Source organism: Erpetoichthys calabaricus, chromosome 3, assembly GCF_900747795.2.
Source record: "Erpetoichthys calabaricus chromosome 3, fErpCal1.3, whole genome shotgun sequence".
NCBI lineage: Eukaryota > Metazoa > Chordata > Cladistia > Polypteriformes > Polypteridae > Erpetoichthys > Erpetoichthys calabaricus.
Window position 1 is genome coordinate 312,886,545 of NC_041396.2, and position 26,474 is coordinate 312,913,018.

Sequence of the window (26,474 nt, forward strand, 5' to 3'; positions counted from 1 at the left end):
AACCCGTCATGGCAGAACAGGTCCAATGTTTTCCAAAAGAAGTCCCAGTGCCCCATAAACCTACAATATACCCTTCTACCCTACAGCAGGATTTGATCCACACGTTAAGCCTTCTAATCTCCTCAGTTTTACCAGGACTGATGCGTGGCACAGGCAGGACTTCAGAGAAGACTACCTTGTCAGTTCTGCTCCTCAGCCTGGCACTTAACTCTTTGAATTTGGATCGCAGAACTGACAGATTACCCTTATGTTTGTCATTTGTTCCAATATGGACAATGACAACTGGATCTACCTCCCTTTCTGGCCAAGAGCCTATCCACCCTTCCGGGAAGGTCCCCTACCTTTGCACCCTGAAAGCAACACAACATGCCAGACTCTCTGTCTCTGGAGCACATGTGTGCTTCAATCCGCCTAATGATTGAGTCCCCAACTATCACTACCTCTCTCTATCTGGGAACTTGTTTTGAGGTGGCACGTTGTGTTTTGAAAAGTGAAAGTGAAAAGAGACAGAGTGATGATTATAAAGATGGAAATTGGAGATGCGATTAGGAATGTTGTTAGCGCATATGCCCCGCAAGTTGGATGTGCGAAGGATGAGAAGGATGATTTCTGGAGTGAGATGGATGAACAAAGGATGATGCACAATGTACCCAAGGGACAGAAAGTGGTGATTGGAGTGGATTTCAATGGACATGTTGGTGAAGGGAACAGAGGAGATGATGAGGTGATGGGTAAGTATGGTGTCAAGGACAGGAATAACGTATGTCAGATGATAGTGGATTTTGCAAAAAAGGATGGTCATAGCTGTGGTGAATACATATTTTATGACGAATGAGGAACACAGGGTGACATACAAGAGTGGAGGAAGATGCACACAGGTAGATTATATCCTATGCAGAAGAGTCAATCTGAAGGAGATTAATGGTGGAAATTAAAAAAGGAAGACTGAAAGGTTGAGTTCAGAGGAGTAATGACAGGCACTGGATGGCAGTGAAGAGTTACCAGACAGCTGAGCAACTACAGCACAAGTTGTAAGGGTGACAGCAAGAAGGGTGCTTGGTGTGACATCTGGACAGAAGGAAGTTGTAAGGGAAAACTGGTGATTTATTCAAAGCAGACATTTAGCTTGTAACCTTCAATGTTTGTTTACTGTAATACACTCACCCATAAAATCTAACAAACCAGAGACCTTATTATCTTTAGATGCAGAAAAGGCATTTGACATTGTTGAATGGGACTGACTAGTCACCAGATTACAAAGTTGGGCTTGGACCAAATATAAGTGTGTGGATCAAACCACTCCATACCAGTCTAAAAGTCTCCATTTGTATTAACATTAGTTCAAACTACTTCAAACTGGAAAGTTTTATTTGATAAGAATGCCCATTATCACCAATGTGCTTATCAATCACCATTGAGCCATTGGCCATTTACTTTTGAAATGTATCAGAGATAAAAGGGATTATCAGAGAAGACCTTGAACAGAAAATAGGAGCATATGCAGATGATGCGGTACTGTATATATCTGACCAACAAACTTCGGTACCAACAGTTCTCACTGCACTAGCAGAATTTCAAAAGATATCTGGGCCCCTGCAGGACTGGGACGCCTTCACAATGGAAGGACTGGGGGAGAAAATCTGGCCAGATACTTACATCCCCCGAGTGCTAGGTGGCAGCCCCCCTGGGATGTAGCACTGCCTTAGACTATCACAGGGCTCCATGGGAGTTGGATACAGCCCTGTTGGGATCCAGGGTCACCGCCAGGGGGTGCTACAGCAGCTGCTGAGCCCAGGAATGCAGCTCTTCTGACACACACAGACGTGCTGAAGGAAATTTATCTACGAGCACATGGAGCACTTCCAGGTGCCTTATAAAAGGGGCCAGCAGACACTACTCCGGGAGCCAGAGTCAGGAGGAGGGAGACGAATCTTGCCTGGAGGAGTGAAGGAAGGAAGAACGAGAAAGAGACAAAAGATGAAAAGAATTGTGTTGTGCTGTGCTTAGGGACTGTGTCTTACTTGTGGGGACGCACATAGTTGCAGTGGCTCGGTGCTCTCCCCTTCGGAGTTTTGTTTTGTGTGTGTGTGTGTTGATTTTAGGTCGTTCTACATCCTGTTGGGCAAACATATACTACAACCAAGATGATCTTCTCAAGATCGGAGTCTGCTGTGAGGGGTAGTGTTACAGCAAAATTCATTCACTCGCACAGCGTTCCGGTGGATATAGCCAGGACACCCGGCTCCCCGTGGATTTACCAACCCCAGAGGCCGACGATGAAGGCGGCGCAGAGAGGGGAAGCAGAAGCGAGGATGCAGGGCCGGCACGCTAGCTAGACTATGGAAACAGCCTCAAAAACCTCTGCTTCGAAGCCCTTTTCCTCACTAAAGCCAAATCTATTGACAACAAGATGGATGAAGTGAGGCTCAGGTTGCATCGAACCGCATGATCAAGGACAGTAGCTTGTTTGTATTCATGGAAACCTGACTCCATTCATGCATACTGGACTCGGCTATTGAGCTAACAGGCTATACATTGCGGCGCTACGACAGAACTAGAGACTCCGGTAGAGCAGAGGAGGGGTGTGTGTGTGTATATCAAAAATAACTGGTGCACAGACGCAGTGACAGTGGATAGCCATTGCTCCCCTGACTTGGAGTATATGACTGTGAAATGTAGACCTGTCTATTTACCGCAGGAGTTCAATGTGGTAATGATCACCGCTGTTTTCATACCACCAGCTGCTAATGCTAACTTGGCGCTGAGACATTTATACAGCAGCATTAGCAGCCAATAGAGCATTTACCCTGATGCAGTGTTCATTATCGCAGGGGACTTTAATCACGTGGATTTGAAAGCAGTGCTCCCCAAACTCCACCAGCACGTAAAGTGTGCTACTAGAAGAGCCAACACACTGGATAAGGTCTACTCAAACATCAAGCTGGGCTACAGAGCTAAAAAGCTTCCACACCTGGCCCAGTCTGACCACATGTCACTGCTGATGATTCCTGCATACACCCCTCTCCTCAAATCTGCTCTTACCACCAAAAGATCCATCACTACCTGGCCTGATGACGCCTCTCTGCAGCTGCGGGACTGCTTCAACAGGACTAACTGGGACATTTTTGAAAGTCCAGACCTGGAACTCTACACAGACAGTGTATTGTGCTACATCAAAACCTGCATTGACACTGTCACAGTGGAGAAACACATCAGTGTCTATCCAAACCAGAAGCCCTGGATGACAAGAGAGGTTCAGCGGCTGCTAAAGGAAAGGAACACAGCCTTTAGGTGTGGTGACAAGGCTCTCTACAGGATGACAGAGTCCAACCTAAAGAGAGGCATCAGAAAGGCTAAGAGGGATAACAGGAGAAGGATTGAGGAGCACCTGGTCAGTAATAACAGCAGGCAGGTTTGGCAGGGAGTCCAGCACCAGCCATGGAGCTGCTGAAGGTGACGCCTGAATGGCAGAGGAGCTGAACCACTTCTTTGCTCGCTTTGAGATGGAACTACCAGAGGCAGCTGTTACGCATGTAGTAGCAACTCACAACAACATCACCCCCTCTCTTAGGGTGGAGGAACATGAGTTGAGACGCTTGTTCCAGGCTGTCAATCCTAGGAAGGCAGCAGGTCCAGACGGTGTCCCTGGACGTGTGTTGAGGAGCTGTGCAGAGCAGCTGGCTGGGGTCTTTACAAAGATCTTCAACCTGTCACTGTCCCAGGCCTCAGTTCCTCCCTGTCTGAAATCCTCCATCTTACTCCCTTTACCAAAAAAATCACCCATAACCTGCATGAATGATTATCGGCCAGTAGCGCTCACCCCGGTGTTGATGAAGTGTTTTGAGAGACTGGTCCGGAGTCATATCATGTCCTTCATCCCTCCCACCTTTGATGCACACTAATTTGCTTACAGGGGTAACAGGTCTACTGTGGACGCTGTTGCTGCTGCTCTCCATGCTACCCTGTCCCATCTGGAGCACCAGGGGAGCTACGCACGTCTCCTCTTTATTGATGTTAGCTCTGCTTTTAACACCATCCTCCCTCACAGACTGGTGTGCAAGCTGCTAGCCCTGGGACTCCCGTATTCCACCTGTCTATGGATTAAAGACTTCCTGACAGACCTCACACAAAGGGATAGGGTGGGCCCTCACATCTCCTCGGCCATCAGCATCAGCACCGGCTCTCCTCAGGGGTGTGTGCTGAGCCCCCTGCTCTTCACGCTGTACACACATGATTGCGCCCCCGCCCACCACAGCACCACCATCATCAAATTTGCAGACGACACCACTGTGGTGGGGCTCATCTCTGGGAAGGATGAGTCCGCCTACAGGGACGAAGTGGAAGTGGAAATTTTACTTCCCAGCCACACACTACTTTCTTATCAGAATCTTTGCCATAATGAACCTGCCCCAGTTGTCCTCACCTCCCACCCATTTCTATTCCAGAGTCAATACTGATCAGTCTAAAGACTCCGACAGCATCTCAATAATATATAAAAGCATCTTGAGGTCTCTTCCTCTCAAAGATCCTACGGTATGTTTGGGAAAGGATCCTTCACATTGCACCTCTGAAATCAGAATCCACTCCAACTCCAAATGCACAAAGCACTCAATCCTTCAACTTCAAATCTTTTATCGAGCTCATTTATCTCCTTTAAAATTGTCCAAAATGTATCCAGGCCAAGACTCAACCTGTGAACATTACAAATGAGCTCCAGTGTCACTGGGCCACGTGATCCATCATTCTGGACCAAAACCTCTGACTGCCTCTCAGACATCCTCTGTGTCTTTTTAAAATATGGCAGGGTGTAATTAATCAATCAAAACATTCTCCTTTCTTTTTTTTTTAAAGATTTGCTCATGTTGTATTCTCTTCTCTCTTTCTCTCAGGTACTTTGACATAATTGTATGGAATGTTGTTTTCTTCAAATAATATCAATAAAATTAAATAAAAAAGAAAACAACAAGAGAACAGAGAAAGGAGAAAAGAACAACAAGTGAGATGAATGAAAGTTGGCCAGCACTTGTGTGAGACAGTGACAGACACGGTGACACCAGCGGAGGACATGAAGTGTCAGAGATACTCGTCAGGACCACCAAATCAACAAGAACACAAACTCAGCTGTAAAAACTGCTCACCACTCAGAAGTTCAGACGACTACACGAGTACCTGCACATGAAAAGAGCAGAGTGGGGACGATAAAGAAGGAGTTTGGTGACATCAGGTCCATTCACTGTGCAGTCATTATTATTGAAATGTAACACACTGGGCTCACTGGGTTTTAAAGACTTTCTGAAGACTTAGCAGCTCTCACTTTATGTCTTGGCTGTTCCTCTTCACAGCAGATGGTCTTCAGATCATCTTCAGTCAGAGAAGTCAGGAGTGAGGTGTTCATCTGGAGAGCTCAACACGAATGGGCAGACCTGCATAGGCTGAGTGATTTTAACTGTTTTAGGGCGGATGTTGACTTTTGTCGACAGGAGGGGTTGAAGGCGAATGTCGACAAAAGTCGACATCCAGGGATAGGGGGAGACAATCAGCTGTTAATGGCGACAAATCTCACTGTCACGTCACAGGCATTCCCTCTGTGCTTGGAGGAATGCTAGACTAGTTGACTCGGCAAATAAACATTGCGTGTGCGTGAGTTGCAAAATGTAAACAGGCAAGATGGCACCGACATGTGAAAAGGCAGCGAAGCAAGTGCAGAAAAGAAAACACTCGCATTATGCGCATTTGCGCATTATCGTGGAGTCGGACTCTTGATTTTTCAGAATCGGACATTATTGGCAGTGATCAGGAGATCGAGCAAGAGAGTTAGAAGCAGGCATCAGCTGATCAGACACCAGCTGATGCCGCGCCAGCGGATCTGCTGCCAGTTGCGTGCCTTCGTGCAGCCGATGCATCTACGGCAAGGTTCGCATGGGATAAATACACAGACATTGATCCGTTGAGAGCCATTCTGGCTACCGGAGTTTACAAGACGGCATGGCTTGCTGTTGGACACGACAGATCACCAGCTGCTGTACTTCAGGCTGCTCTCTCCTGATGCTGCTTTTCAGCTACTGTCAGACGAGACAAACAGGTAGGCAGAGATTTTTTTTGAATCGCGGGCTGCATTTGCATCGCATTCTCGTTTTTCAAAGTGGAAACCCACAACGAAAGACGAGATGAAGCGCGCTGTGGCATTACAAATAGAGATGGGACAGAACTGGTGATATAACTTCAGGGAGCATTGGTCCAAACGTGTTTTGTCCCCTGGTGGCTTAGGTACGTGCTGCTGCAAAGTTTTATTCACTTCTGTAATAAACAGAAGCAAATCCCATGGGGTGAGCCAGGCTATAATGCCATACATAAAGTTCATAAAGTTTCAGAAGATGAAAAGAGGTGACAATACAGTTTTCATGCAGGCAGAAAACTTGGTGGCAGTGGCATGGCACGATGGCAAATGGGTGACTTATCTCTCTACAGTACACACTAACAATATATGTGAGAAAATGCAGCAACAGACAATTGAAAAATAGGCACCAAAGCAACACAAATTGTAAGGAGTGCAATGTGGCAATGACTGAAATTGGCTGCTTTGAGCGAGATCAGACTTTGCTGTGTAAAATGTATGTGATATGTATGTGAAATCATAGAGTATGCAGGCTCATACAACATGCAAGACAGTAACATTTGTCAAAAGGAAATATTTTTTGTTGATTTGATATGTTAAACAATTGCTTTGTGTTCTTTTTTAAAAAATGTTAGTTTTTGGAAAAATTTTCAGCCCTGGGAGAAAAGAAACAAAAAAAAAATTAGCCCTAAAAGAGTTAAAGCCTTTTGTTATCCCGTTGCTATGGTTCTACAAGTCTTTCTGTCTGTGATTTTGTGTCCAAGCACAACCTTTCACAGAGTTTGACCCTCCAGATTTACATGGAGAGAGGGGATGCAGGGTAATAGTGGTCAATACTGGGGGTCTTTACACAGGGGATGCCTTATAAGATAACTTATTTCCCCAATTCTGTGTTTTGGTAACAATATAACAATTTGAAAAATAAGTTTGGTAAAAAAAAAAAATTAAACTGTACTAAGCAGTTATATGGGAAAAATGTATTTTTCTTTCTTTTACCATTTTCATCTTGATTTTCCTTCTACTCTTGCAGGTGTTCTAATTGTTTAATTAATACATCCATTATCCAACCCGCTATATCCTAACTACAGAGTCACGTGGGTCTGCTGGAGCCAAACACAGGGCGCAAGGCAGGAAACAAACCCCGGGCAGGGCACACACCCAGGACAATTTAGAATCGCCAATGCACCTCACCTGCATGTCTTTGGACTGTGGGAGGAAACCCACACAGACACGGGGAGAATATGCAAACTCACAAATATGACAGAACAAGTGCGCTTTTATTCAAAAATAGAACTGCCGGAAAAAAAGCCGCCTTAGTGTGCGACATTGACATTTATTTACTACGACGGCCCCATGGCACAACAGTATCAGTTGCTGACTGGGAACTAAAAGGTCACAAGTTCGATCCTGCTCGACTTCCTATTGAGAAGTGAACTGCTCTTACATTTTACTATTTTAGAATAAAAAGATACATTTGATTTCAGTCTGTAACAGCCAGTGTAATTTATGATATTTGTAAAGGTTAGCTTTGTTTTTGTTTTGTTTTATCCACGTTTCATTCTCACAGTCCGTTCAGGATCTTTCCCACCCCATCTGACACTGCTGTTTTCACATAAAGACGCGTTATAGCTCTGCAGTGTATCACGATACATACGACTGTGTGTTTTTTTCCCCCAATCTTGCCAGTCCCCATATGTTGCTGTATGCTGTTTCTTTTGTACTCCAGGACATGCAGAGGAAAGCATAGTAAAGAGCAGTAACTTCAGCGCTATATGCAATCATCAGACACTCCCCATCTGACACTGCTGTTTTCACATAAAGACGCGTTATAGCTCTGCAGTGTATCACGATACGTACGACAGCGTGTTTTTTTCCCCCAATCTTGCCAGTCCCCATATGTTGCTGTATGCTGTTTCTTTTGTACTCCAGGACATGCAGAGGAAAGCATAGTAAAGAGCAGTCACTTCAGCGCTATATGCAATCATCAGACACTCCCCATCTGACACTGCTGTTTTCACATAAAGACGCGCTATAGCTCACCCAAGGAGCGCCCTTACTACATTTACGACATGTGTACTTGTTGCAGTGTACACACCTCTCTGTGCTAGGGTTCCTATTACACTGAACAAGCACCTGTAATTTGCTGCTCTATTCATTATCTCAAAACAAATATATGTGACATTTTGAAGAAATCATTTTATGATGCGAATAGTGCCAATCAGAAAACATCGTCGAAGTAATGCAGTATTATTTGAAAATGAACAGCATCAGATTGGGTGTGATTTATACTGGCGCTGTTACTTAGAGTAAGATCAGAAGCTGAATAAGCTCCTGTTCTGACTCTAAGTAAAAAAGCATGAATTAATCGACTTAACGATTAACAGTACATACCACTTTATAAATTTTATGTCCATTTGAGGCTACAAAGAAAAAAAACACTTCCTCCCCAGCAGGGAATCGAACTCGGTCTCTACGGCGTGGCAGGGCTGCTGTGCTCTGAGTCAGCAAATCTTAGCGTTACGCCACGGAAGGTGTTGTATCATCCTTGAACCTTCTGTGAAAGTGTTTATTTGATGTTTGGCCGTCAGGCTTCACACATTCTATAGTTTATGCCTACATTTTGTAACATTTATTACTAAAATATGAAAAAGTTTCTGTTTTAACAATGTGTTTACACAGATTACTGTAGAAATGGAACACACATGAAATGCGTGTGTTCCAAATAACGATCCATTATTTCCACTCTAAAACTCCAGATCAGTCACTCCCAGATAATCAAACAAAGCATGAGCTGGGAAAACTTAGTGAACGTTCTGCAACGGTGGGGGATGGATTAGCCGGCTGCTCGCTGCTCATCTTAATCGGCACATTTAGAAGACAAAAGAGAGGTGAGAACGGTTTTAAGGTGGGCCGGATCTACGAGTTTCTTTGTGGACTCTGGTAATTCTAGTGTTAACCCCTTACCCGCCCTCTGCCGGATATATCCGGCATCGTAGCTTTATTGCTGACGCCTTACTGCCGGAATTATCCGGCACATATGCCTGTGGTTATGTGAATGCCTGGCGCGTAGTATAACTGACAGTTTGGCGTGGGTATTATTACTACGTTGTATTTCGACAACTCTGCGCTTGTATTGGCCGATCACGTGATGTGATTCGAAAGTGAAAGCTGTGAATATGGCGAAACGTAAACTGACTTCAAGTGAGGCTTTGCAGGCGATTTTGGACAATAATTCTGATCATGATTGTAGCAGTTCTGAAGAAGATTTTAGCGACAATGATGATCAGCAACGTGCGCTGCATGATACTGTGAATGAAGACGCATCGGATGACAGCGATGAGTGGGTGTATCCCCAGCATCTCAACTGGACTGCTGCCCGAGGTGAACTACCTTTTCTGCATCCGTTTGAGGCAACGTGTGGCTTTACTGTTGATGTAAACAATTACACTTCTGAGCAGTTTTATGAGCTGTTTGTGTCACCTGATTTGATCAGACATTTTGCTCATCAGACAAATCTGTATGCAGCACAGTTTATTGAGAAAAATCCCAATTTACCTCCACATTCCCGTGTTCGTGCTTGGGTAGACACTGATGAAAACGAAATGAAGAAATTCATTGGGATTTTGATGTTGATGGGAATAATCAGAAAACCAGATACTGAGATGTACTGGTTTACAGATCCTATGTATGCAACACCTATTTTTGCAGCTATCATGACATGTAACCGATTCTCTTTGCTGCTGAAATTCTTCCATTTGAATGACAACAGAAATGAGCCAGATAAGAAAGATCCAAACCGCGACCGCTTGTTCAAGCTACGTCCTTTGATTGACCATTTATTTGAAGCATTTCAGTTGCCCTACATGCCAGGACCGTCAGTTACAGTTGATGAAAGTTTATTGTTGTGGAAGCCTGAGAAAAGGTACATTTTGTGTTTTATTATGTGTTTGCCCATTTCTAGAACTTGCACAACATTTAGTGGTCAATACTGCTTGAATAAATGTAAAAAATGTAAAAAAAATGTAAAAAAGTAAAAAAACGAAAATTGTTCAGATTTCGCCTGGCGTGGGGAATATTTAGGGAGTTGGCGGTTAAAGGGTTAAAGAAAGCTAAGTTATTTTCTCTTATGTGACTTTTACCACCATATCACTACGGGAGGGATATCGCCTTTTATATCATAGCTATATATTTTTCGGTTACTTAAAATGCTGCAATTTCAAAAGAACATATTTCTGAAGAGCTAGTGCCTCATATTAGAACAATGCTTACCTCTCTTTTGTTGTTGTCCCATTGTTGTGTTATTTTTTAGGCAGTTTGCGGCCTTCATTGTATCCTAATAATGATAATTAAAAGAAACAGAACTGACAGTCAGGTGAACAACACTGAATGATGAAAGGCTGCAATGACTCAGACCCACTAATAGTAGATAATAATTTAAACAATCAGGACACCTGGAAGAGCAGAATGAAAATCAGGATGAAATTGTTAATAGTAAAAAAAAAATTAAAAAATAATAAATAAATAAAAAATAAATAAAATCTCCTTATAAGTGCTTATTATATTTTAATAAAAATTTACCAAAATTAGTTTTGTTATTTCTCCATTGACTCCAAAGCACAGAAACTGGGAAATGACACCTCACTTAATTGTGCTAGGAGTCCAATTAAAAATAGAAGTTTGTTGTAACAAAAACCTGCAGCAGCAGTGGGTCACCTGGACTGAGTTTGTGAAGCACCACTCCAGGGGCCTCATGCATAACGCCGTGTGTACATTTCAAACTATAACATGGTGTACAGACAAAAGCGGAAAAGTGCGTATGCACAAAAAAATCCAGATGCGTAAACCTCTGCGTTCGCCAACTTCCACGTTCTTCCACTCCATAAATCCTGATCAGCATGAAAAGTAACGCACATATACGCACCTGCTGCCACTCCAACTCCTCCCAGAATTACACCTCTTTGAATATACAAATCAATATAAATAGCCCTTAACCCCTTCACCGCCCTCTGCCGGATATATCCGGCACCGCTGTTTTAATGCTAACGCCATACTGCCGGAATTATCCGGCACATTTGCCTGTGGTTATATGAATGCCTGGCAAGTAGTATAACTGACGGTTTGGCGTGGGTATTATTACTACGTTGTATTTCGACAAGTCTGTGGTTGTTTTGGCCGGTCATGTGACGTGATTCGCATGTAACAGCTGTGAATATGGCGAAACGTAAACTGACTTCAAGTGAGGCTTTGCAGGCGATTTTGGACAGTTCTGATCATGATTGTAGCAGTTCTGAAGAAGATTTTAGTGACAGTGATGAGCAGCAACGTGCGCTGCATGATATTGTGAATGAAGACGCATCGGATGACGGCGCTGAGTGGGTGTATCCCCAGCATCTCAGCTGGGCTGCTGCCCGTGGTGAACTACCTTTTCTGCATTCGTTTGAGGGAACGTGTGGCTTTATTGTTGATGTAAACAATTACACTGCTGAGCAGTTTTATGAGCTGTTTGTGTCACCTGATTTGATTAGACATTTTGTTCATCAGACAAATCTGTATGCAGCACAGTTTATTGAGAAAAATCCCAATTTACCTCCACATTCCCGTGTTCGTGCTTGGTTTGACACTGATGAAAACGAAATGAAAAAATTCATTGGGATTTTGATGTTGATGGGAATAATCAGAAAACCAGATATTGAGATGTACTGGTCTACAGATCCTATGTATGCAACACCTATTTTTGCAGCTGTCATGACACGTAACCGATTCTCTTTGCTGCTGAAATTCTTTCATTTGAATGACAACAGAAATGAGCCAGATAAGAAAGATCCAAACCGCGACCACTTGTTCAAGCTACGTCCTTTGATTGATCATTTATTTGAAGCATTTCAGTTGCCCTACATGCCAGGACCGTCAGTTGCAGTTGATGAAAGTTTATTGTCGTGGAAGGGCCGCTTACAGTTTCGACAGTATCTACCATTGAAAAGGGCACGGTTTGGTATCAAGATGTTTTGCTTAGCTGAGAATTCAGGTTACATTTATAGATTTCGTGTATACACTGGCAACTTGCACAACATTTAGTGGTCAATACTGCTTGAATAAATGTAAAAAATGTAAAAAAAATGTAAAAAAGTAAAAAAACAAAAATTGTTCAGATTTCGCCTGGCTTGGGGAATATTTAGGGAGTTGGCGGTTAAAGGGTTAAGCTCAGGGTTCCATGAAAACACAATGGCAAAAGCATGGAGGAAAATAGAAGAATTTCAGTGAATACCAAGTGGAGGCAAAGAAAAACATACTATTCGTTGGTTTAAACAGTGGTACAAACAACAAAAGGAAGTTGATCGAGTGACATAGAGTGTCGGAGAAACGTGAAAGCTCAAGTTGACAAAGAAGCTGTCAGATATCAAAGTCACCGTGAAAAGGACAGTTGTATCCCACCGTCTGACTGTCATATGAAAACTTATTAGGGTACAGACAAAAAAAATATAGGCACACGGTGAGAAAAAAGCTCGGAATGTCAACTTTAACCCTGAAATTTCCACTTTAATCATGTAGTTTATTTTGTCATTAAAGTACAAAATCATAAACTTCATCTTTAAATCGTTTAATTTACTAGTTTCACCAGACCCTACGTAACTAAAGTAGCACGTTAAATGTTTTGGGTTTTTTTTGTGTTCTTCTATGTGCTCTAAGTGTGTGAATCACTATGTGCTTCTTAAACGGGATTTCTCTTCCTCTGACAGGACACAGAATCCATTACATTCGTGATATTACAGGTCTCTGAATAATTTAAATACTGAGATGTATACTTGATATGATTTTCATGATGATAGGAGTTAAAGCATGTTATTAAACATGGGAACACGGTGACGCAGTGATAGTGAAAGTGACAAGCTGGCGCCCCATCTAGAGATTATTCCTGCCTCACACAAGATGCTTGCTGTGCCGTGCATGACCTTCGATGAAATACTTTATGGCAGCAGTACTGTCTCTTTCAAACGTACTAACCTCCAATTCCTGTTCTTCCTTTTCTATCTCCAATTAACCAATCGCCACACAATCAGCTCTGTAATAGACATTAAGCCATCTGTAAGCTTAGAATGCCGATTCTTCAAAACTTTTAAGAAACATTGAAATATCTTTGTAGAACATGTTTAATTATTCTATCCATCTGTCCATCCAGTGTCGCGCCAGTCCCAGCAAGAATACAGCGTGAGGCAGGAACAGTCACTGAACTAGCTAGTGCTGCAGCACCGTGTCCTCACATGTTTAATTATTAACAATATAGATTATTTAAAAGATATTAACATTTTATCTGTATAATGTAATAAATATATTTTACTGCATTTCATCTTAAAAATGATATTGTCATTATATCTAAATACGAGCTTTGTAAAGGGGCTCAGGTTGTGCAACATTATAACTGTATTGCAAGTTTACAGAGAGGAGATTGTACTTATAAGTATAAACAGTTCTACAAGGAGCACTTGATGGACTGATTGAGTGCATTCAGAGTTCTTGGGATGAAACTGTTTCTGAACCGCGAGGTCTGTACATGAAATGCTCTGAAGCATTTGTCGTATGGGAACAGTTCAAATAGACAACATGGCTGAGGCAGCATGCTTGATGCTGTATACCGATAATTCTCTTTCCGATCAGCTGCTGTAGAGCTGTGATTCCACACTCAGATACAGTGATCTGAGTGGTTCAGTGAGAGTAACAATGCTGAAGCAGCTATGGTATTTAGAATAGTTTGGCCATTCCGTGGACCATTATATTGTTACAGGTTAATTACAATCAGATGCCTTAAACAAATAAACAATATGCTGTTTATTTCAGTGTATTTATAAAGCCGCGTCAGGCATGTGGATTGTGGACGAAAAAGGCACACTGAAAAGCAGGCAGATAATATTTCTCAATTCTCGTTTTTATTCATTCGGAGTCACAGTAAGTAGAGATTCAAAAGAGCATAACTTATAGCCGCAAAGCTCAACTGAACCCTGATCAAAAGCCAGGAGGGGTTTTTTATACTTCAGCATCTCATGATTAATAAGACAGAAAGAACATCCTTATCAAAACAGTAAAGTTAAACAATATGTCTGTTGAGCATTATCTGTGTTCTCAAAGCTAAGCACAGGAGAGACACCTTTGCATAAACTACATGTACTTTCTGCAGGCACTCATGATTCTCTTGCAACTTTTATGGCTGAAGTAATGGCTATCATGAATGCCACACCCTTGACATTAATGTCTGATGACCCAGAGGATCCACTGCCTCTAACTCCTTCCACACTGCTCACCCAAAAGATTGGCCTGATTGAGGTGACTTCAATGTGAAAGACTTGTACAAGCGCCATTGGAGACAAGTGCCGCGTTTGGCTAATGTCTTTTGGGACAAATGGAGGAAACAGTACCTCTCCACTCTGCAGCCATGCAGTAAATGGCAATCTGGAAGGCCAAACTTAAAATCTGGAGATGTGGTTCTAGTGTGGAATTGTCAATCTAAAGGGAATGATTGGCCTCTTGGACTGGTGACTAAAGTGTTTCCAAGTGAGGATGGCAGAGTTCGTAAAGTAGAGTTTAAAGTTTGTAGACATTATGAGACCAGACTTTACAATAGGCCTGTATCTGAATTTATTTATCTTCTTATTTCATCATAGTTGTTAAAGTTGATATCTTTGATATCAGGTGGGGAGTGTCATGTTTGTTGGGATGGGTAAAGTGCTTAATTATTGACCATTTCCATTTTGTGGGCTGTTGTTGTGTTCAGTTATGCATTCTTTGTGATATTTGTCCTTCCTGAGCCGCCTTACAGTGGGGTGTTCTCGATTTAGGTAATGTATCTGCCACAAACACATAAAGCGAAGTTCATCCTGCCTGGTTAATCCGATGGTAGCATAGCCGGTAAGTTTATATTTGTAAAATGTTACCGTTCTGTACTGCTACTTATAGTTTAAATCTGTTATCAAACTGTTTGTTACTTGAATATTATAGTTCTTCACTTGTAGTTTCACACCTGCTCTTTATTAATACATTGGAGATTTGTACACCTCGTGTCAAGTCACTATCTGAGTCGTCATATTGATAAAGCGAGGAGTTTAGCTGCCTGAATATCTATTACAACGTAATAGTGAGATCAGAACACCTTCTCATAAGGTGTACTCTCAATTTTCCGACCCCCCATTGTGTTTTCAAACCTAACATTTTTACTTCCCATGTGTAATACTTTACATTTACTGACATTAAATTTCATCTGCCACAAATCTGCCCAAGCCTGTATGCTATCCAACTCCTTCTGTAATGATATAATGGATTCCAAATTATCTGCTAATCCTCCTATCTTGGTATCATCTGCAAACATAACCAGCTTGTTCCTTATATTCCTATCTAAATCATTTCTATATATTAAAAATAGCAGTGGCCCCAGCACTGACCCCTGCTGGTCACCACTCTTAACATTGGCCAGTTCTGATGAGGTTCTTCGCACCATCGTCCTCTGCTTCCTGTGTCCTGAGCCAATTCTGAACCCATCTACTGTATAATCATCACCCTGAACTCCCATTTCTTTTAATTTGATGCCCAACTTCTCATGTGGCACCTTATCAAATGCTTTCTGAAAGTCCAGATAAATAACATCATCTTCTCCACTTTGATCATATCCTTTTGTTGCCTCCTCATAGAATACCAACATGTTAGTAAAACACGACCTCCCTCTTCTCAGCCCACTGACTGACTGTTCCTAATAACTCCTGTCCTTGCCAGATGTTGCTCAATCTTATCCTTAATAATTCCTTCCATTTTCCTGTGATGCTTGTTAAGCTTACTGGCCTATAGTTGCTTGGATCTGCCCTGTCACCCTTTTTATACAACGGGATGATATTTGCCATTTTCCAGGCCTTCAGAATCACTCCAGTGCGCAGTGACTTCCTAAAAATATGTGTCATGGGTTTATATCTGTACTCACTAGCTTCCTTAAGAACTCGAGGGTAAATATGATCTGGTCCTGGTGATTTGTTTGATTTCAGCTTATTTAATCTGAGCAGCACTTCTCCCTCTACAATTTCCAAATCCCTCAGCACCTCCTTAGTAGTCCCTGTTACTTCTGGGAGGTTATCCACTTGGTCACTTGTGAAGACCTCAGAAAAATATAAGTTTAGGGCATTTGCTATTTCACTGTCTGTATCTTATAATTCCCCTTTACTATTTCTGATACACTTCACCTCCTCCTTGACTGTTCTTTTACTACTAAACTACTGAAAGAATCTCTTAGGGTCGTCTTTCGCCTTATCTGCTCTATTCTTCTCCAACTGTCTTTTAGTCTCCCTGATATCCTTCTTAATGGTTGCCCTCATGTTCTCATACGCTCTACGATTCACTTTGCAGTCATTAGTCTTATATGCCTTATAAAGCAGTTTTTTCCTTTGCAGCTTCTTTTTTAAATCTTTATTAACTCTTTTAGGGCGGATGTCGACTTTTGTCGACAGGAGGGGTTGAAGGCGAATGTCGACAAAAGTCGACATCCAGGGATAGGGGGCGACAATCAGCTGTTAATGGCGACAAATCTCACTGTCACGTCACAGGCATTTCCTCTGTGCTTGGAGGAATGCTAGACTCGTTGACTCTGCAACTAAACTTTGCGTGTGCGTGAGTTGCGAAATGTAAACAGGCAAGATGGCACCAACATGTGAAAAGGCAGCGAAGCAAGTGCAGAAAAGAAAACACTCGGCAGATGATGTTTTGCGCATTACCGCGGAGTCGGACTCTTGATTTTTCAGAATCGGACTTTATTGGCAGTGATCAGGAGATCGAGCAAGAGAGTTAGAAGCAGGCATCAGCTGATCAGACACCAGCCGATGCCGCGCCAGCGGATCTGCTGCCAGTTGAGTGCCTTCGCGCAGCCGATGCATCTACGGCAAGGTTCGCATGGGATAAATACACAGACATTGATCCGTTGAGAGCCGATCTGGCTACCGGAGTTTACAAGACGGCATGGCTTGCTGTTGGACACGACAGATCACCAGCTGCTGTACTTCAGGCTGCTCTCTCCTGATGCAGCTTTTCAGCTACTGTCAGACGAGACAAACAGGTAGGCAGAGATTTTTTTTGAATCGCGGGCTGCGTTTGCATCGCATTCTCATTTTTCAAAGTGGAAACCCACAACGAAAGACGAGATGGAGCGCGCTGTGGCATTACAAATAGAGATGGGACAGAACTGGTGATATAACTTCAGGGAGCATTGGTCCAAATGTGCTTTGTCCCCTGGTGGCTTAGGTACATGCTGCTGCAAAGTTTTATTCACTTCTGTAATAAACAGAAGCAAATCCCATGGGGTGAGCCAGGCTATAATGCCATACATAAAGTTCATAAAGTTTCAGAAGATGAAAAGAGGTGACAATACGGTTTTCATGCAGGCAGAAAACTTGGTGGCAGTGGCATGGCACGATGGCAAATGGGTGACTTGTCTCTCTACAGTACACACTAACAATATATGTGAGAAAGTGCAGCAACAGACAATTGAAAAATAGGCACCAAAGCAACACATATTGTAAGGAGTGCAATGTGGCAATGACTGAAATTGGCTGCTTTGAGCGAGATCAGACTTTGCTGTGTAAAATGTATGTGATATGTATGTGAAATCATAGAGTATGCAGGCTCATACAACATGCAAGACAGTAACATTTGTCAAAAGGAAATATTTTTTGTTGATTTGATATGTTAAACAATTGCTTTGTGTTCTTTTTTAAAAAATGTTAGTTTTTGGAAAAATATTCAGCCCTGGGAGAAAAGAAACAAAAAAAAAATTAGCCCTAAAAGAGTTAATCCACTGTGGAGTTTTTTTTATTTTCCTATTAATTCCAATTTTAGGTCTGTATCTGTCCTGCATTACATGTCAAACATTTTTAAACCTGTTCCACTGCTCCTCGACTGTCTCCACACTTAAAAGCTTATCCCAGAGTATCCTCCTTAGACTTCAACTTAACAAGTTTTGTCTTTACATCTGCACTCTTACAAATACTGAGAATTGCATAATATGGTCACATGACCCTAGTGGTTCAATCACCTCTACGCCCTCAATTCTATCCTGATTATTACAAAATACTAAATCCAGACAGGCTTCACCCCGTGTTGGTGCTTTAACATACTGTGTTAAATAACAGTCACTGATTACTTCTAAAAACTCCTGTTCTTGTTCTCCTCCTTCAGCAAGGTTGTCCCCGTTTATAACCGGATAATTAAAGTCCCCCATGACTATAATATCTCCCTGTAATTTGCCTTTTTGATATTACTAAAAAGATGTGTGTTGAAATTACTGTCTGAATTGGGTGGTCTATAACACACTACTAAAATAAGACCTCTTTCCCTAATATTTTCCAGGCTAAGCCACATGTCCTCACTAAGATGGGGCTCATCGTCCAAGTGAAGAGGACTTACATTTAAATCCTGTTTGGCATAAACAGCAACCCCACCTCCTTTCTGTTCTGTCCATCCTTCCTAATAATGTGTATCCCTCTATGTTACCCTCATCCCCATCTTTGTTATTTAGCCAGTTTTCCATTATTGCTATAATATCATAATTATGCTGTGCTACATAGAACTCCAACTCACTTACCTTATTTCTGATACTTCTAGCATTAAGACAAGCTATTTTTAATGTGCTACTCCTTCTACATATAAATGTTGGCTTAGAATTTACATTGCTATGCATTTTTATTTCTACACCGTAGCTTATTCCCCTATACATAAATCTAACCCTGGCCTCTCCTACACTCCCTGCCATGCTAACCCCATTCCCTAGTTTTCAACAATTCTCGACTCAACTACTCATACGCCTCCCCAATACATTTGTGCCCCTCCAGTTCAGATGTAATCCATCATGGCAGAATAGGTCCCATCTGTTCCAAAAGGAGTCCCAATGCCTCATAAACCCATACCCTTCTACCTTGCACCAAGATTTGAGTCATGCGTGGGACAGTCAAAACTTCAGAGAAGACTACTTTGTCAGTTCTGCTTCTCAGCTTGGCACCTAACTCTTCAAATTTGGATCGCAGAACTGACAGACTACCCTTATGTACAGTATGCCATTTGTTCCAGCATGGACAATGACAACTGGATCCACCGCCGCTCGGCCAACAGCCTATCCACCTTTCCAGGGGGGTCCCTCACCTGTGCACCCAGATGGCAGCACACCGTGCGAGACTCTCTGTCTCTGGCGCACAACTGCACTTCAGTCCACCTAATGATTAAGTTCCCAACTATCACTACCTCTCTCTTTCAGGGAACTGGTTTTGAGGTGGCCCATTGGGGCTCCTCATCCCTGCCTACCACCTCTAAAGAACCAGTGTGACAACAGTGTTTTGTAGGTGAAAAGAGTGTCAGACAGAGTGATGATTATGAAGCTGGACATTGGAGGTGTGATGATGAATGTTGTTAGTGCAGATGCCCCACAAGTTGGGTGTGCCATGGATGAGAAAGAAGATTTCTGGAGTGAGCTGGATGAAGTGATGGACATAGAATAGTGATTGGAGTGGATATCAATGGACATGTTGGTGAAGGGAACAGTGGGGATGAGGAGGTGATGGGTAGGTATGGTGTCAAGGAGACGAAAGTACAAGGTCAGATGATAGTGGATTTTGCAAAAACAATGGACATGGCTGCGGTGAATTTGTATTTTAAGAAGAGGGAGGAACATAGGGTGATGTACAAGAATGGAGGAAGATGCACAGAGGTAGATTACATCCTATGCAGAAGAGTCAATCTGAAAGAGATTGAGGACTGCAAATTGGTGTCAGAGGAAAGTGTAGTTAGGCAGCATAGGATGGTGGTCTGTAGAACAACATTGAAAATCAAGATGAGGAGGAGAGTGAGGGAAGAGCCCAGGATCAAATGGTGGAAGCTAAAAAAGGAAGACTGCAAGGTTGATTTTAGGGAGAAGGTGACACAGGCACTGGGTGGTAGTGAGTGAGTTACAAGACAGATGGGCAACTACAGCAGAAGTAGTAAGGGTGACAGCAAGAAGTGTGCTTGGTGTGACATCTGGACAGAGGAAGGAGGAAAAGGAAACTTGGTGGTGGAATAGGGAAGTACAGGAGAGTATACAGAGGAAGAGGATGGCAAAGTAGAAGTTGGATAGTCAATAGATGCAGAAAGTAGACAAGAATACAAGGAGATAAGGCGCAAGGTAAAGAGAGAGGTGGGGAAGGCTAAAGAAAAGGCGTATGATGAATTGTATGAGAGGTTGGACACTAAGGAGGGAGAAAAGGACTAGTGGTTTAGACAGAGTGACTGAGCTGGGAAAGATGTGCAGCAGGTTAGGGTGATAAAGAATAAAGATGGAAATGTACTCCCAAATGAGGAGAGTGTGTTGAGAAGACGGAAAGAGTACTTTGAGAGGCTGATGAATGAAGACAATGAGAGAGAGAGAAGGTTGGATGATGTGGAGATATGGATCAGGAAGTGCAATGGATTTGCAAGGAGGAAGTAAGGACAGCAATGAAGGGGATGAAAAATGGAAATGCTGTTGGTCCAGATGACATACCTGTGGAAGCATGGAGATGTTTAGGAGAGATGGCAGTGGAGTTTTTAACCAGATTGTTTAATGGAATCTTGGAAAGTGAGAGGATGCCTGAGGAGTGGAGAAGAAGTGTACTGGTGCCAATATTTAAGAATAAGGAGGATGTGCAGGACTGCAGTAACTACAGGGTGATAAAACTGATGAGCAACAGTATGAAGTTATGAGAAAGAGTAGTGGAAGCTCGGTTAAGAAGTGAGGTGATGATTAGTGAGCAGCAGTATGGTTTCATGCCAGGAAAGAGCACCACAGATGCAATGTTTTCTCTGAGGATGTTGATGGAGAAGTTCAGAGAAGGCCAGAAGGAGCTGCATTGTCTCTTTGTGAACCTGGAGAAAGCATATGACAGGGTGCCTCAAGAGAAGTTGTGGTATTGTGAGAGGAAGTCGGGAGTGGCAGAGAAGTACGTAAGAGTTGTGCAGGATATGTATGAGGGAAGTGTGACAGTGGTGAGGTCTGCAGTAGGAGTGATGGATGAATTCAAAGTGGAGGTGGGATTACATCAGGGATTGGCTCTGAGCCCTTTCTTATTTGCAATGGTGATGGACAGGTTGACAGACAAGATTAGACAGGAGTCCCCATGGTCTATAATGTTTGCTGATGACATTTTGATCTGTAGTGATAGTAGCTAGCAGGTTGAGGAGACCCTGAAGAGGTGGAGATATGCTCTAGAGAGGAGTGGAATGAAGGTCAGTAGGAACAAGACAGGAAACGTGTGTGAATGAGAGGGATGTCAGTGGAATGGTGAGGATGCAGGGAGTAGAGTTGGCGAAGGTGAATGAGTTTAAATACTTGGGATCAACAGTACAGAGTAATGGGGATTGTGGAAGAGAAGTGAAGAAGAGAGTGCAGGCTGGGTGGAGTTAGTGGAGAAGAGAATCAGGAGTGATTTGTGACAGACGGGTATCAGTAAGAGTGAAAGGGAAGGTCCACAGGACGGTAGTGAGACCAGCTGTGTTATATGGGTTGGAGACGGAGGCACTGACCAGAAAGCAGGAGACAGAGCTGGAGGTGGCAGAGTTAAAGATGCTAAGATTTGCTTTAGGTGTGATGAGGATGGACAGGATTAGAAATGAGGACATTAGAGGATTAGCTCAAGTTGGACGGTTGAGAGACAAAGTCAGAGAGGCGAGACTACATTGGTTTGGACATGTACAGAGGAGAGATGCTGGGTATATTGGGAGAATGATGTTAAAGATAGAGCTGCCAGGCAAGAGGAAAAGAGGAAGGCCTAAGAGGAGGTTTATTGATGTGGTGAGAGAGGACATGGTGAGAGAGGACATGCAGGTGATGGGTGTGACAGAGCAAGAAGACGAGGACAGGAAGATATGGAAGAAGATGATTCGCTGTGGCAACCCCTAACGGGAGTAGCCGAAAGAAGAAGAAGAAGAATATATTATTAATTTGATTTGATTTGTTGTTGATGGTTCCTTAACATACATAATAGTAGTCTTGCTTGTTTTAACTGTACAGCGCTTCGGTCAGTTGTAATGCTGTGTTTTTAAGCGCTTAACAAATAAAAATGGTATGGTATGGTATAATATAAAAATATAATCATTGTCTTGTGGTTTACTCCTCAAATATCCATCCCCATATCTGATTATACAAGAAAGTCGAGGGGAGACCACTCCTGGTTTTTGAAAATAAAACGGCGCTGATCGAGAGACTGACTAGGTCATCATACAAGATCAGCATATTGTTGCTGACCAATCACCTTTGCTTTAAAAACATCGTTTAACAATGAAGCGATACAAGCAAAGGTAGGCTAGCGAAAAGAGTCTGCCAAGTGCTGAAAAACTAAACATACTATTGGGTTTTTATATTTATTCCATATTTATTAATTTATCTTTTTTAGTTCATATTCACAACTCAAAAGACCTGATATTGTTAAAGTAATCCATTAGCAGAATTATATTTTAAAATAGGCGAGGGTAGGAACATAGATCGACTGGTAAATTGAGAGCTTCGCCTTGCGGCTCAGCTCCTTTTTCACCACGACTGACCGATGCAACGCCTGCATTACTGCGGATGCCGCACCGATCCGCCTGTCGATCTCACGCTCCATTCTTCCCTCACTCGTGAACAAGACCCCGAGATACTTGAACTCCTCCACTTGGGGCAGGATCTTGCTCCCAACCCTGAGCGGGCACTCAACCCTTTTCCGGCTGAGGACCATGGTCTCGGATTTGGAGGTGCTGATTCTCATCCCAGCCGCTTCACACTCGGCTGCGAACCGATCCAGAGAGAGCTGAAGATCACGGCCTGATGAAGCAAACAGGACAACATCATCTGCAAAAAGCAGTGACCCAATCCGGAGCCCACCAAACCGGACCCCCTCAACGCCCTGGCTGCGCCTAGAAATTCTGTCCATAAAAGTTATGAACAGAATCGGTGACAAAGGGCAGCCCTGGAGGAGTCCAACTCTCACTGGAAACGGGTTCGACTTACTGCCGGCAATGAGGACCAAGCTCTGGCACCGATTGTACAGGGACCGAACAGCCCTTATCAGGGGGGCCGGTACCCCATACTCTCGGAGTACCTCCCACAGGATTCCCCGAGGGACACGGTCGAATGCCTTTTCCAAGTCCACAAAACACATGTAGACTGGTTGGGCAAACTCCCATGCACCCTCCAGGACCCTGCTAAGGGTATAGAGCTGGTCCACTGTTCCGCGACCAGGACGAAAACCACACTGTTCCTCCTGAATCCGAGGCTCGACTATCCGACAGACCCTCCCCTCCAGGACCCCTGAATAGACTTTTCCAGGGAGGCTGAGGAGTGTGATCCCTCTGTAGTTGGAACACACCCTCCGATCCCCCTTCTTAAAGAGGGGGACCACCACCCCGGTCTGCCAATCCAGAGGCACTGTCCCTGATGTCCATGCGATGTTGCAGAGACGTGTCAACCAAGACAGTCCTACAACGTCCAGAGCCTTGAGGAACTCCAGGAGTATCTCATCCACCCCCGGGGCCCTGCCACCAAGGAGTTTTTTGACCACCTCGGTGACCTCAGTCCCAGAGATGGGGGAGCCCACCTCTGAGTCCCCAGGCTCTGCTTCCTCATTGGAAGGCATGTTAATGGGATTGAGGAGGTCTTCGAAGTACTCCCCCCACCGACCCACAACGTCCCGAGTCGAGGTCAGCAGCGCACCATCCCCACCATATACAGTGTTGACACTGCACTGCTTCCCCTTCCTGAGACGCCGGATGGTGGACCAGAATCTCCTCGAAGCCGTCCGAAAGTCGTTCTCCATGGCCTCCCCAAACTCCTCCCACGCCCGAGTTTTTGCCTCAGCAACCACCAAAGCCGCATTCCGCTTGGCCTGCTGGTACCTATCAGCTGCCTCCAGGGTCCCACAGGACAAAAGGGTCCTGTAGGACTCCTTCTTCAGCTTGACGGCATCCTTCACCGCCGGTGTCCACCAACGGGTTCGGGGATTGCCGCCACGACAGGCACTGACCACCTTACAGCCACAGCTCCGGTCAGCTGCCTCAACAATAGAGGCACGGAACATGGCCCATTCGGACTCAATGTCCCCCACCTCCCTCGAGATGTGGTCGAAGTTCTGCCGGAGGTGGGAGTTGAAGCTACTTCTGACAGGGGGCTCTGCCAGACGTTCCCAGCAGACCCTCACAACACGTTTGGTCCTACCACGCCTGACCGGCATCCTCCCCCACCATCGAAGCCAACTCACCACCAGGTGGTGATCAGTTGACAGCTCCGCCCCTCTCTTCACCCGAGTGTCCAAGACATGTGGCCGCAAGTCCGACGACACGACCACAAAGTCGATCATCGAACTGAGGCCTAGGGTGTCCTGGTGCCAAGTGCACAAATGAACACCCCTATGCTTGAACATGGTGTTCGTTATGGACAATCCGTGATGAGCACAGAAGTCCAATAACAAAACACCACACGGGTTCAGATCGGGGGGGCCATTCCTCCCAATCACGCCCTTCCAGGTCTCACTGTCATTGCCCACGTGAGCATTGAAGTCTCCCAGCAGAACGAGGGAGTCCCCAGAAGGTATGCCCTCTAGCACCCCTTCCAGGGACTCCAAAAAGGGTGGGTACTCCGAACTGCTGTTCGGTGCATATGCACAAACAACAGTTAGGACCCGTCCCCCCACCTGAAGGCGAAGGGAGGCTACCCTATCGTCTACTGGGGTAAACCCCAATGTACAGGCTCCAAGTCGGGGGGCAATAAGTATACCCACACCCGCTCTGCGCCTCTCACCGGGGGCAACTCCAGAGTGGTACAGAGTCCAGCCCCTCTCAAGGAGATTGGTTCCAGAGTCCAAGCTGTGCTCCTTCCCCTTCAGAGAGGTGACATTCCACGTCCCAAGAGCCAGCTTCTGTAGCCGAGGATCGGACCGCCAAGGTCCCCGCCTTCGGCCACCACCCAACTCACACTGCACCCGACCTCCTTGGCCCCTCCCATAGGTGGTGAGCCCATGGGAAGGGGGACCCACGTTGCCTCTTCGGGCTGTGCCCGGCCAAGCCCCATGGGTGCAGGCCCGGCCACCAGGCACTCGCCATCGAGCCCCACCTCCAGGCCTGGCTCCAGAGTGGGGCCCCGGTGACCCGCGTCCGGGCAAGGGAAAACGTCGTCCAAAATTGTTTTTCATCATAGGAGGTTTGTTTAACCGCTCTTTGTCTCATCCCTCACCTAGGACCAGTTTGCCGTTGGGTGGCCCTACCAGGGGCATAAAGCCCCGGACAACAGAGCTCCTAGGATCATTGGGACACGCAAACCCCTCCACCACGATAAGGTGGCGGTTAAAGGAGGGGCCTACCCTCACCTGTGGTCATGAACTATGGGCAGTGACCGAAAGAACGAGATCGCGAATACAAGCGGCTGAAATGAGTTTCCTCCGCAGGGTGTCTGGGCTTTCCCTTAAAGATAGGGTGAGAAGCTCAGTCATCCGGGAGGGGCTCAGAGTAGAGCCACTGCTCCTCCACATTGAGAGGAGTCAGATGAAGTGGCTCGGGCATCTGATCAGGATGCCTCCTGGACGCCTTCCTGGTGAGGTGTTCCAGGCACGTCTAACCGGGAGGAGGCCCCGGGGAAGACCCAGGACACGTTGGAGGGACTATGTCTCTCGACTGGCCTGGGAACGCTTTGGGATTCTCCCGGAAGAGCTAGAAGAAGTGGCCGGGGAGAGGGAAGTCTGGGCATCTCTGCTCAAGCTGCTGCCCCCGCGACCCGACCTCGGATAAGCGGGAGACGATGGATGGATGAATGGATATTTTAAAATATGTCTCCCTTTTTTCAATGCTTTTCTCTCTCTCTCAAAATAGTTGAAATCATCATATTCTTTTTGTTCTTGACATCAGACATATCATACATATTGCATACCAGGGATTTTTCCTGCCTTACATCCAAACCTGCTGCACTAGGCTCCAGGTTTTCTGCGATCCTGCTCTGGAAAAACAGCTGTTTTATGCCTGTCCGTACTCCTATTACCTGCTCTTGCTCTGCTCATTATTGCATCCCTCAATACAGCGAGGTGGGGTCTGCACACTCATTCAAGTGTAAGAGCCCTGTTCTTCCTAAGCCCCCGTTAATTTAATGAGAAAATATTTTAAAAATTATAAAATTTTGTAAAATTGTTCATATTCAGTATCTAGTTTTGATTATGTTTGTTTTTATCAGACAAAAACAAAACCAGATAGTAAACCATGTAGTGTGATAAGCTTCCACTAACATTAAACTCTGTGGACTACTAGGGGGCTCTGCCCCCTGATCGCTTCGCTCGCCAACCCCTGGTGTTGTGAAATTACAAAGAGCGTGATATAT